At 36.5% G+C, this 13,788-nt stretch overlaps 1 long non-coding RNA gene across 1 annotated transcript; it reads left to right on the top strand.

Moving 5' to 3' along the window:
- The first annotated feature begins 2,082 nt into the window (after positions 1-2,082).
- On the top strand, positions 2,083-3,753 carry LOC111519308. Its single transcript, XR_002724312.2, has 3 exons — positions 2,083-2,163; positions 2,362-3,335; positions 3,411-3,753. It is a non-coding gene; the product is annotated as an uncharacterized LOC111519308 (long non-coding RNA).
- The last annotated feature ends 10,035 nt before the right edge of the window (positions 3,754-13,788 follow it).

The raw sequence follows: 13,788 nt of genomic DNA, 5'->3' as shown, positions 1-13,788 counted from the left end.
TTTGTTTTTTTTTCTGCCTTTCCCAGCTAATTGCATTTCGCTAAATGAGTAATGAGGAAAAACGAAGCCTTAACCTAATGCGATTAACTCAAAATTGCAAAACAAAAACGAGGAGGAAGAAACAAAAAATTGTAACAAAAAGAGAAACACAATCGATTAGCGTGCCAAGGCCGTGGATTGCATTGCGCAAACACAAAGGCAAATCAATGCAGGAATGGCCATTTAACAGGTGAACTCAAAAAAAATATATTCTATCGTTAGCCTTGGGTCAGCAGTTTTTGTAATTGAAATCCGTTGAAAGCGAATGAGTTGAAGGTAAAGGGGAGGAAACGCTTGTGACCGCTAATTAACTCACCCAGTGGTTCGGCATGGGTAACGTCAGTGAGGCCCACCTCGGCTCATCACTGAGACGAGCCAGGCCACAGCCAGCGGATGTGGATGGACACAAGTCAGTTGTTCATTAATTAAAAGCGGATTTGTCCTAACCTAAGCTCTTACACTAACTCTCTTCTTCTGACTTTGTGTCCCTGGCTTTGACTAGTTGACTCTTTGTCCCCACTTCGATATGTACGAGTATGTGGGTCGTCGGAACACTTGACATAATTGGCTCCACCCACAGCACAGTTCTCATTACTCTTACTTGCCGACCGGTTTTATGTGCACTTAGATATTGGCATTCGAATTGCAAATGTCGCAAATTAAATGCGACAAAATGGAATTATGCCCTTCAACCACACATCGGTTTGTCGACGATTTAATATGATGATTTAACTTAAGCGAAATAAATGAATTCCATTGTTTTCTCACTTTCTCAATTGCTTCTACACTTAATTTTGCCATGTCTTCCCTCATTCAGTGCACAATGAGCTGAAATGCTTAAGGTCAACACGTAGTCCATTAATGGAATATGTATCATCGTAAACGAATTTGATGATAGAGTGTGGCTCGGTGTGATAAGCAATCGACTTGGAGACACAAATGTCATAAAATTCTTGGTCACAAACGAAAATAAAGCATCAAACTTTGATGAATACTAAATTAAATATCAGATTAAGGCACCTAAATATGGCGGGCCAGAATCAATTACAATTCGAAAAGCCTTATAAAAAATGCGAGTGAAAAATAATTTATTTGCCGTTTACTGATTTGTTAAGATGTAATCATGTATTTTTAATGAATTTCTTGTTCATTTTTGGCACGTATCCTTGGTATTTAGTGCAGAGAATGAGGACTGCAAAATATATCCCCACAATAACGAAATCAAGTCAGTTCTCGTTTTCCATTACGAATAAATTTTCCTTTAGCTTATTTTCCCAATCCTAATTTTTGATGCATTTTATGTTTTTTCTTTCAAGTTTAAATTGAAACTTGTAATAGGTATATTAATTTTCAACCTGGAACGCATTAATTTATTTGACATTTATTTATATGGAAAAAGTGGGGTCGTTAACCGAGCATTCACTGTATAAGTCTCCTTGTTATAAAGTGATTTTTTAATTTGCATTAAAATTCCAAAATCTATTTTAGACAATTTCCGTAAATATATTGCATTAGTTAAAAAAAAAATGTAAAATAAAGTAAATCGCTGCGGCTACTTTGGAATACCATGCACAAAGTGAAATAGCTATAACAAACTCTTATGGCACACCTACCGTTTTATCCATAAATTAGCTCATTTTTATACCCTTTCAGAGGATATTATAAAATTGGACAGATGTTTGTAACGCAAAGAAGGAGACGTTTCCGATCCCATAAAGTATATATATTCTTGATCAGCATGAGAAGCTGAGTCGATATAGCCATGTCCATCTGTCCGCCGGTGCGTATGCGTTTCGATCAGAAAAAATGAGAATCAAACAACATCGGTTGACTTCTTTTGGCCCGGATGACTTCTTTTGCGCCACCTTGTATATACTTTATATGGTCAGAGATGATTCCTTCTATGCGTTGCACACTTCTCACGAAAACTAATATACTCTTTTTGCAAGGGTATAAAAATCGATAAGAAAAATAAACTGTTATGTTCAATTGAAAATAAAAGTAGGCCTTGTGTTTCTTCTGTCATTTTCATTTTCAATACCCCAGATCCGATTCGGATTCATTTCAGTAGCAAAGCAGAGCACGAGCAGGAAACACATCAATTAGTCTCTAAACAAAATTAAGGTAAGTAAAAAAACCCAAAAAACAAAAGGAATAATATCCTGGTAAGTATCGAATTAAAGTAAGAATCATAGAATAAAAAGGGTTTGCCTTAGGAAATTTCAAATGGGAAGGCGAGACACACACACACACATCCTCTCACAACTTCCAACAGAACGGATGTTACTGTAATCCTTTTTCGAACTTTTTCTTCTCTTCTAGGACAGGAAGAATCGCAGCAGCCCATGAAGACACTATACATTGATTGGCGCAAAACATATGTTCAGTGGGGCCATATGACGTCTTATTTGAGCGACTTCATAGAACGCCTATTTCTGTGACGTTGTGGTCGGCCATGGTGAGTGAATTTTTCGTCATACGACCCCATGGCACATATGTTTCGCGCCACCCAATCTATGGTATTTTCGTCTGCTGCTGCGATGAAGAGCCGTCCATTGTACTGTCATAGGAGTGACCTCATTAAGTTGAAATCCCGAAAAATCCCAAAGAAGTCTTCCAGCAGATTCCAAAAGTTTTGGCATTCAAGGAAGAAACGAGCAAAACAAAGGACCTGTTCTCTGGGAGTATGTTCACGTAAGGGGGCTGCTGTCCATTCCATTTCCGATTTCACCGAGCGTGGTCTGGATTTAATGTCGCAGCCTAGCATACCGCATGCCTCCTCCATACATCCACACGAGGGGCTTTCTACACTCTCCTCACTCGACTGAATATTCAGTCACTGAATTTTCCCTATTCCTAATACTTACCGTTTAGTCTTTGTGGGTTTTCCATGTCCCTGGCACTCAATCGTGGATGGCTGTACGCATTCGCTACTGGATCCTGAGGATAGCTCACTGACGGATGATTCGCTTCCTTCGAGCGACACAACTTCAATACTTGGGTCTGACACCGAATTATCGATATCCCCGGCTTCGAGAGAAAATAGTATCAAGCACACAAAATTGTTGCCTTCATAGCAAGACACAACCGGCTTAATTTGTTTCTTGTTGCCTAGACCAGCAACTTCTGCTATGAGATCTGAACCGGCCAACGTTACATCTGAAGCAGAAATCTCCAATGTTCCCCGCTGAATTTTGACCAGACTATCGAACTGTCTTAAGCTTATATATGGTAGCTGAGATCGGTACTTTCATGACCAATTGCTGGAAAAGAACACTTGGTCACGATTACAAAATGTAATATCCTCACGTCTACTAACAATTGAACAGTTAAAATATTTTCAACTTTGTTTTTCTTTTTTATATTTTCAGAAGCAAAGCAAGGTTTTTAGTTGAGTTCACGAAGTCGAATGATTGAAGTACTGTACTCTCTGAACGAGTCGAATTTTACAAAGGTCCCAGGATTTCTTCCGGAGGATGGCCCAATGCCAGAAGACTGGCTACCGTACCGGACGACTGGAATTCAATGCTTGAGCTGAGTTGGGCGCTCGTTCAAAACCAACTGAGACCAACTTGGCCGCACAACTTGATATGGAACGGAAATTACTGTGGTTCTTCTTAAAACTACCTGGTCGAACACGATGTCGCAACCGGAAGAGATCCTGTTTGCTTATATAAAAAAGTGAATAAATTTTGCATTTTTTGTATAAATTAATATGACTTTTATTATATTCGTAGAGGGGGATTATAAAGTTGGTCAGATGTTTGTAACGCACAGAAGGAGACATTTCCGACCCCATAAAGTATATATGTTCTTGATCAGCATGAGAAGCCGAGTCGATATAGCCGTTTCTGTCTGTCCGTTGGTGCTTATGCGTTTTACTCACCCTTCTTAAAAGCTTTCGGGATGAAATTTTTTCGGGCTTTTTTTTCCCCCGCTTGAGAAAATCGCCCGGATCGGACTACTATATCATAAGGTTCTAGAAGAAATATTTTTGCAGAAATTGGACTAACCCCTATCAAATTTACCAATATGATAGTATTGGATATAAAACCTCAGATTCCAAAATTTGAAACTGATCGGATAAATAGAACACAAGTTGCCGGCAGCGTTGCTTGCTGCCTACTAATTTATCATCAAATCAACAGAGCACATGCATACACACACAGACAAAACGCTACATGAACTGTATGTGTATGAGTGCCGTGCTTTGCTAAGGGAATGATGGAAGAAAAAAAAATTGTAGTAAAAATAATAATTTGAATGTTTTGTTTGTATTGATGAATTGAGTTGCAGGGAAACAAATTTCAAAATGTAAACAAATTATTGCCAAAGACTGCAAGGGTATAAAATTAATTAAATTTAATCAATCAATAAATCAATTATTTTAATAAGATTAAGATATTTATTTAGGTACAATTATTATGTTATAAATTTTAAAAAATATCATGTCTTTTATGTTTTAGAGGCTAAAAGATTGCGAAAGACAATTTTTTTTTTCAAACATTTTAAACAACAAATATGTTCACGCTTACTTAAAGAATATACATATTAAATTGGATGTATTTGAGGAAGGGTGTACATATTTATTATTAGGGTTCCGTATCCTTATGTTGGCTTAAATATTACTACAGTATATAGCTATTATATGCAGTCCTTGAGAAAATCAAATTTATTTCAATTTCAGGTTTATTTAAAATTAAAATAATCTGCATGGGTCCACGTACCGAATTTTATGGTTCTCGGGCTTATAGTTTTCGAGATCTGGGTGTTCAAACGGACGGACAGACGGATGTAGATTGACTCGGCTGTTGATGCGGATCAAGAATATATATATGTACTTTAAGCTTACCATTTCACTAAATGAACACACGGTATGAAAATGTTATCTCGATATGTTGATTGTCTCCCCAATTAAAGACAAAACTGGATAATGTCCAAAATATACGGTGTGTCTATGACTAAGTAGGAACTTCTAGGGAGTAGTTCACTTCCTTCTCTATAGCCAACGTAAATGTATTTATCTATGCAAAGGGATCTGTTTACTACTTTCGCTTTCCTCAGCCATTTGTCCATTTCCTTTGCATTTCCTAATGGCTAATTGAAATTTTTGTTTAGGCAAAGAAATAAAATGAAAAAGAGAGCAACAGCAGCAGGCACAAAAGAATATTTCAATAATAAAAAGGAGTCCAACTGGCATTGCTGGGGCAATGACGCCACGTGTCGGCCACAACCATTCACATGGCCCCACCATCCCCCCTCCCCCTCCACCCACATAAAATGTGAGTCGAGTGGAAATTATAATAAAAATTGCGCCTTAAAAAGATTTAAGTTTGTTTTTTTTTCTTGGTTACTTTCCTTGTTTTTGGTGTTTTTTTTTTATATTGTTTTTGTTTTTACGTTTTTTGTTTTTTACTCGTTGCGCTGTTTAAACATTGATAAGCCGCTCAGAGCCAAGTTGCAGGAGGAATTGTCTGGCTGGGCGTGGCAGTAGGCTGTTTCCTGGTCAAAGTTTTATTTCCACGTTGTTGTTGTTGTTGTTGTTGTTGTTTTGTGACTTTGCTAAAGTTTGTACTTACATTAATTTTATGTTGGCAAATATTTCGTCATGATTATCGTTGCCTGTGCAGCAAAGGGAAGTATTTTCCTATTTTCAGATGTCTCTGTCCCTTTAGCTGATAAAAACAATATGTGAAGGTGTGTGCATGTGTGTGAGAGAGAGAAAGTTAGGTATTCACAGGGTTTATTTAAGCTTTATCCTGACAACATAATTTTTGTATTTTTTTTTCTCCTGCTGTATTATGAGTTGAAAAAGAAAGTCAGCGATAAAGTAAAAAAAAAAAAAAACCAAAAGTCGAAAAATCCAAAAATTGAAGAAGAGAAATGAAATTTGACGGCAAAAGTCGGAAAGTTGGAAATGTTGTTGCTTAAGCCAGAGAAGAAAACGCGACAAACTTGCCTCATGACGGAAATTGAAAGTGCACTCAGTCAACGAAGGTTTCCAGCCGACTGAGGGGGTGGTGGTGGGGTGGGGAGGAAAGCATAAGAATGTGGGCGCGCAACGTTAAACGATTTCAAAATCGGTCGGCAAATGCGTTCGCAACACTTTACACTAATCGCATTAGCGCCAGAGGAGAGTTGCGAAAGCACACACAAACATACATACACACACACACACACATAAGCACACTTTGCCACACAGACACATTAAGGAATGCAATTTCCCCGCACATGCTTCAACGAGCAAACAGAGAATGTGCCAGATACAGTCACAACCACAGCAACAGCCCCACACACACACACACACACATAGCCAAAGACAAATAATGTGAAGAATATTTTGTGGCAAGGCGACATTGGGAAGGAATTGTGGCTAAATATAGAAAGTCCTGTGCCTGCAGGTAGTTAGGGAAAATAGATCACAGAAAACACAAGCAAAAACGACTTCAACAAAGTTTCCCCTCCACCTCAAGGAATTCAGGTAGAAAAACAAATGTGTTCGACTGGAATGTACTCACATACATTCAAACATTATCATGACTTTCAGACTTTCTAAGACTTTCATTAATTGATAAATTAATCATTTAAGATCAAGTCGATCGAGGAAGTTAAACAGATTTTAAAAGGATTAGGGATCGTTTTAATATTGTTTTCGGTAAATGTATTGAAAAGATTTTAATCAGCTCTAATACATATGTTTATGCCCTTCAATCTGTATTCACTTTGGAGTAATAAACTTATATGTATATTGCCTAAACGTTATTCAATGTATATTTTGAAATAATTTCATGCATTTGAAAATCGTTTACAATTCAAAATAAATGAAAACAAAATTTAAAATTATATATTCTAGTTTTTTTTAAAGTCTGTTGCAATTCAAAACTGCTGTCTATATCATTATAAGAAACATTTTTGAAATCGACTATGAAGGTAAAGGATTTAAATTGTCAGCAATATTTTTATGAAAAACTCCCACATATTTTTTATGTTTTCTCCACCATAAAGAAGGGGCAAAAGAGAGGGGGGCTTAGTTTACTTTATGCTTGGCACGTGATGGCAAGTTCATTCATCAGTTGTTGCCGCCTCCCTTAGAGATTTCATTGATTCATTCATTCATTCATTCTGCCAGGTTTGTTCAGTGCACCGCAAAAATAGAAACCCAAGAGCGAAAGATAGAGAGAGAGTGGGCGAGGTAGAGGGAAAAGCATAAACAATAATTCGTTATACCAAAAATTTAAAGAATCGAACACCATGTACCCTTTCAAAGTGACAAGTGCAGGTTCATCTCTATGTCACGATTGTGAAAATATCTCCAAGGCAAGCCTCAAGTTAGTGGAATGTCTTAGCTCTCGTTTGTTGCTCTAAAATTGGCATCGACAAAAGTTTCGTCATCTTTGCTGTAGTGTATATGCCTCCTCAGTTAATGGTATCTAAAGGGTATGGAAATATGGTCGAGTCATCAATCAAAATTAAAATCAAGACAACCATCGATGATACTCGTAAATGGAGCTCAGTTTGTTTTCCCTTTTTGTTTCTGTATATTCACTTTGCAGTGATTGATTCGCTGCTTGTCTTGAACGTACCTTCCGACTCTGACTCTGACTCTGCCTCTTTTAGCTACTGTTGCTCTGTCTACACCTTTGCAAGTTCATTTTGTTGAGCTGTCATTTTTTCAGGTGTCACTTGATTGGTGACTACTGTGCGGGGGTCCCTATCTCTGGGGTTGATCTGGTCTTTTGTTTTTTTGTTGAATCAGCTTCTATTTCTGCTCCTGTTCTGGGGCTCTTGGTCTTGGTCTTGGTGTTATAAATTCCACGCTTTACCATTTTTCGAAGTGGGCCCATCCATTGATGAAATTTATGTTGGCAATAGCTAATGGCCACAAATCAGTGTAAAGCATAATTCAGGACTTTGGATTTACTTTGCTTCTGTCTTTTTATTATTTTTATTTTGATTTATTTTAGACAACATGTCGCACACGTTGTGATTTTATACCATAAAAAACACAAACCAAAAATATTATGAAAAAATGCAAATGAGTGAAACATCCATACAAACATTCATTCATATCTACATACAGATGAATGAATGTATATTTATGCAAGTAAAGGTCGCATACAGTGTGGCAAAAGTGATTGACTCAATGACGATCCAGCGTTCAGTTGCTGAACAAATTTTTATAACAAAAACTATATTTATTGTTAATTGCAATTTACAACTAGCAGTTATTTGATTTATGAGTAAGTAAAGGGTCGTTTAGAATAAGTTGTCTCTTTCTCTTCTTTTCTTATACTTTCTAATAGTCTGTTAACCTCGTCTACCACCTCTTCATAGTTATCAATATCTACACTCTTTCCAATAAAAACATCATACTGCATTAGATTATGGTTATAAACATAGTTTTGGTTTTGAAAACTTTTCATTAACTTTGACAATTTGTATAAATAATGATTATTGCAAATCAAGAAGATCAAAAACGATATCTCGATCTTACAACTAACAAAAGATTATTAAACAAGGTTCCACAAAGTTGCAACCAACTTAATACAAATTTTATGTTTTTCTTAAAACATTCCTTGATGGTAATAAACTTTGTTCTTGTAAATCTATTTTGCCACATTTTCATTGGTTTTCCATGCAATGTGCCAAACGGCTAATAATGTATGCGTTTCGTTCATAAGCTAGACATTTCCGATGCGTGGCATTTGCGCGTTCAATCGGGCGTATGCGTAACGTCAATTTAAAAGGCCAACAACAAATAAAGTCAAGCATGAGGACATAAACAAAAACAGAGAGCCGAGAACCAAAAACTGAACAACAGAAAAAAAAAACAGAAAAACGAGAACGTGTCTCGCCTGTCAAGTGGTTATGTTGCTTTTCTTTTTTTTGTGGCCGGCTTACCCTCTGCCGCTTCTTTGGGGTATATAAAGATTTAATTTGTCTTTGCCAATTAATAATTAACCAAAGACAATGGAATAAATGCAATTAAATGTGGTAGAAAGAGTTTTCCTCTCAGTTTGTTTGTTGAATAAAAACAGATAAAAAATAATAACTTTTATTTTCTTAAAGGTTAACTTAAAGTCTAGTTCCATTTTATTCTTTTTGGTAGACCAGGTTAAATATATATGTACCTAAATGGTTATGGCCATGTTGGGTACACCTATATACATATGTATATGTATATATTTATTTGCCTTAGTTGCAAAATCAAAAGAGAAAAAATAACGACATTTAACAAATGTCATGCCACAGAGCGATTATTAATTTGTTATGCGAATGCCACGAGGACAACAGCAGCAGCAACGGCAGCAGCAACAGGGTGTTCCATGTACTATATTTAGACAACTGTCTGGAGTTGTTATTGCTGTTGATGGGCGGCTAATATAAAATGCATGTCGACAAACGATTTTATTTCAATATTTGCACGCATTTTCACATTAACCTGATTGTTTTTCCCCTTTTTCTTTCCTCAAATCGCAGTTAATTAACTCAGCCAAACAGGCTCTCTCTGGGCTAAAAACAAAAGAGTTTGGATGGGATTTAGGTTAAACAGGCAAAAATTAAATATACATATAATATTCAATTTGCTCATTTTGCATTATAAAAGGGTCAGCAAATAGGCGAAAGCATTCCAAGAATAAGGGGCGAAAGGGCCTAAGTCAATAAACTGAACTGTACATACATTTGCTTGGAGGCAGATGTGAAGGCTTAAACCCCAAAGGTTTCAACCCCCTTGACTTGGGAATTTGGAATCTTATGCTAATTACTCGGCCAAAGCAAATAATTAAGCAAAAGAAATTTTTGTAGGCTAACTAAAAAGTGAATTGAAAATGGATTACCATTATGAGAGATGGTGAGTAGAGAATTCTCATTCAAATTCCAGCCACATGGTTTGGTTTGTTTCAAGATGAAAACTTGAGCCCTCCGAAAATCCTCGCCCCCGCCTCCTCCACTGAACAATTGCAAGTTGCCTTATAGTTGGCTCTTGATTCAAGGAGCCTAGCATTATTCTCTCAGACACTCCCTCTTAGTCCCTCTGTCTATTTGGGGTTTTGTTGCCCAATTTCAGCTGGACTTTTGACGGGGCAGCCCAAAAATTTGTAATAGCCATCTGCAAACAGATCCAAGTGGCATAGTGGTTTTAAATATAATTGCTTCATTTATTCAACCACATAAACTGGTATAGTATATTACAATGTTTTCCCAACACTAAACCACTGGCAACCGAAAAGGAAATATGTCGGAAATTTCAACTGAAACATTGTAAGCACTCTTTTTATAATCGATTATTCTTATTGTTTGTTTTGAAACCACTGTGCATGCTTGTGCTTGGTCAAAAAACCAAGGCATTTGCGATAATTATCTACATCTAGCTTTTGCCGTGTCTTTGCGCCACTTTCTTACCAAGCAAAGTCAAATGCCGCAAAAGAAAAACAGATACGCTCTCGCATCCGCCCTCCTCTTGACCTCATCTATGCGTTACCTTCACTTCTCCGCTCTCTTCTTCAACTCGATGGGTGCATTTATTTTCTGTTGATGCTAAACAGGCAAAGGTAAGCCCACATACCACGCCCACTTGCTCATTTGAAATACCCTTTGCAGGAGGGGTACATTCATTTATCAAATGTTAGTGTGATTTTCATCGAAAGAGGTCTGGGTTTTTACTCACACATACTAAATATAACAATGAAAGGGTATACAATGTGCTATCATGCCGATTGTTGGTCCGGTTAAGTTAGCCTGGTTTTTGTTTACTTATGAACTACTCTGAAATGGTGTGAGAACGTGCCACTGGCCTCAGAGAGCCAGTGTATCCGTATCCGTGAAAAGTTTTTGGGTAAATATCCTTAAGCATCTTTAACGGCAACTTGAGTCTAATTATGGTTTGCTGCGTGCTTTTTGAGCGAATTTCCGCGTAACTTGAACTCGTTTCAAATATGTACATAAACACGGGTCGCGGCGAGACCGATTGAGGCAAAACGAGAGAGAGAAAGAGAGAGAGAGAGAGAAGGAGAGTGAGAGGGAGGGAAAACATAAAGAGCGAGAGATATGGAATTCATTTTTATGTCTTTTTGTTTTCTGTTGCTGTCTGACGAGTATTTCATGGGACGGAAGAAATTTTCTAGCCTATCAACTTTTCCATTTTTTTTGTTTTTTGTTTCCTTCTGGACAAAGCTCTTTTTTTTTTTGGCGATTTACGATTCTTGATGGTTTTAAGCCTGTCAAGGAGGCAAAATTATGTGCTGGCTTGGGGGATGAGCGAACTGGTTGCCAATGACAAGACAAACAATAAAATTTGAAAAGCAAAAACTCCTTCATTTCTTGACTAAAAAGGCGTTTTAAAGGCGAATGTGCATAAATAAAGATAATCTTGAAGATTCAAGAATATTAGTTTAGCGAATTTTCTGCTAACATTGCTATAGTTTCTTTTTTCATCTTCTTGATTTTGTTTTTGGTTTTGGAAATGAAAACTTTCTTATGCATGAGCATTCAGCTAATGTTTGCTTTACTTGCACTTTGGCGCACGCCCAAAAGTATGCAATGTAATTTTGTTGTTGCATATCTTAATGCTGCGGCACGTATTACACATTTAGCCGGACAGCAGTTTTTACCACCAACCTTAATACTATATATGTATGTATAAGTAAACATATATATAGACGTGTGCATAATATATATATACAAATAATAATAATATACGAATTTTCAAACATTATTCATTGAAATTTCCATAAAAAGGATATATGAAAAGATTATTTGAAGCAGAAAGTTTATCATATTTTTATTTGTGGGCGAAGGTCATGTGTGGGTAATCAAGTGTTTAAGGGAATGTAGGTCAAAAACCCCTTTCCTTGGCTTACTCCAACTAACAAAATCCATTGAGCCGCTTATTGGGTCACCAAGGGTCGGTCTCAAGCCGCCAAAGAGCAGCTAATGCCTGAAAATCCACTAGCATTGAGTCAAACGGATCATATTTAAAAATGAATATGGGTATTATTTAGTATCTTTGAGCTAAACTATGCAGCGAAACTTAAAAATATGAATTCGAGTTCTTTCATTTTAGTCTCATGGGAACTGAAATAAGATCTCGTTATAATGAACAAGTACACTGAATCATTTACTCAGTCACACAGTTGCTCACACATTTACTCACTAGTTCACGTAACTTACTTTTTTACTTGACTTACTGAACTTTTTGTTCACTCTATACTAAATTAATTGTTTTTTAGGGTCCCTGATCATTTTGTATGCTCTTGAGAAAAGGATGTATTAATGGTAATCGAAAGTTTGCAATAGCTAAAGCATCTTCTATTATAAATAGAGCTTACGAATACATATTTTCATATCCGCTTATTATAAAATTAAGAAATCAATTTTTGTTCACTCACTGACAACGGACCCAAATTAATATTTAGAACCTGGCAGATGGTCCGAACTACTTTTAAAAAAGTTAGCAAGTTATCAAGAACAAATTTAATGGATACTATTCATTTATTCACTTAAGTGAGTTGCTCTTTTTGGTTAACTTTCCCTTAAGCAAACTTCTCCTACTTCTCCACTTTAATATTGAGTTGTCGAATATATTTTTCGCGAACAAAAAAATATACCATTACATACTTTTTGTTATTAATGAAATAATTAAGCCCAAGTGGCATTAACATCTCGTTGGTTGGTTGGCTGGCTGGCACAAAAATGTTTCTTATCTCTGGGGAGCTACATCTCTCATACTGTGTGTGTATGTGTGTGTGACCAAACAGCCGCAACTTCCTTTGGCTCAGTGGAAAATGATCATAATCAAGGTTGACTTGGCTGGGACCTGGCCACATTTGTCAACTTAATTAGTCGCTTTGGCCAACTTTTGTTTACACCTTTTGCTCATTATTTAAAGTCCTGTTTGTTCGCCTTTTTGTTGTGTCTGACACCTTTTCTCGCTGGCTTTATAAATCACGCGACAATTTAAGACTTTCCCCACCTCCAGACACTACCCATCTAAGCAGAAGGCCTTGAGGAGTTGACTTTCTATATGCGCCAGCCATTTGTTTTTGTATTTTAATCCCATTGTTCGCAGACAACAATGTGGGTATATTAGAATGAACAAGCTTTGAATATATTCATTGACAAATTTCTGTGTTGATTTTTGATTGTTTTTAGTCATTGCCTTTAAATCAAATAATTAATGGCTTCTTTCGTGAAGGATAGAGAGATTGAGAGTCGACTCTACACTTTGTCCATCAACTCAAGAACAAAAAAAAGATAGGAAAATTTGGGCATAAAAAATTGAGATATTTCCATCTGTCTGTTCTATCGATTTTGTGTGAGGTTTTTGTCTTGTTGTTGTAACATTTTCTCATTCTGAATATATTACAGGGTAATTATGCAGTTGAACTTTAACTTGAATTGAACTTTTGCAAAATGTTTGCTCTTTCTTTTATTATTCGGTTTTATTTTTTGTTGTTTTTGTTTTGTTTTTTTTTTTTTTTTTTTTGCAAATTGATTAATTCAATTTAACTTTTCTGCGGGAAACGGCCGAGACGAAACTTTTGCTGGGCATATAAATATAAATAATGCTGGAGCATTAATTAAACTTGCCAAAGGACCAAAGGAGAGGGAGAGAGCAATTCGGATTCAGATACAGATTCGGGTTCGTCTTTGAGGTTCAGGTTTGGGTTCGGGGTTTTTTGGGGTTCTTGAAATTGTCTGTTCTCTTCATTTATTTATTTACTTTGCGCTTTAATTAATTTTAATTAT

Source organism: Drosophila willistoni, assembly GCF_018902025.1.
Source record: "Drosophila willistoni isolate 14030-0811.24 chromosome XL unlocalized genomic scaffold, UCI_dwil_1.1 Seg141, whole genome shotgun sequence".
Taxonomy (NCBI): domain Eukaryota; kingdom Metazoa; phylum Arthropoda; class Insecta; order Diptera; family Drosophilidae; genus Drosophila; species Drosophila willistoni.
Note: the sequence above shows the minus strand (reverse complement) of the source record. Positions and strands in the feature narration are given on the sequence as shown.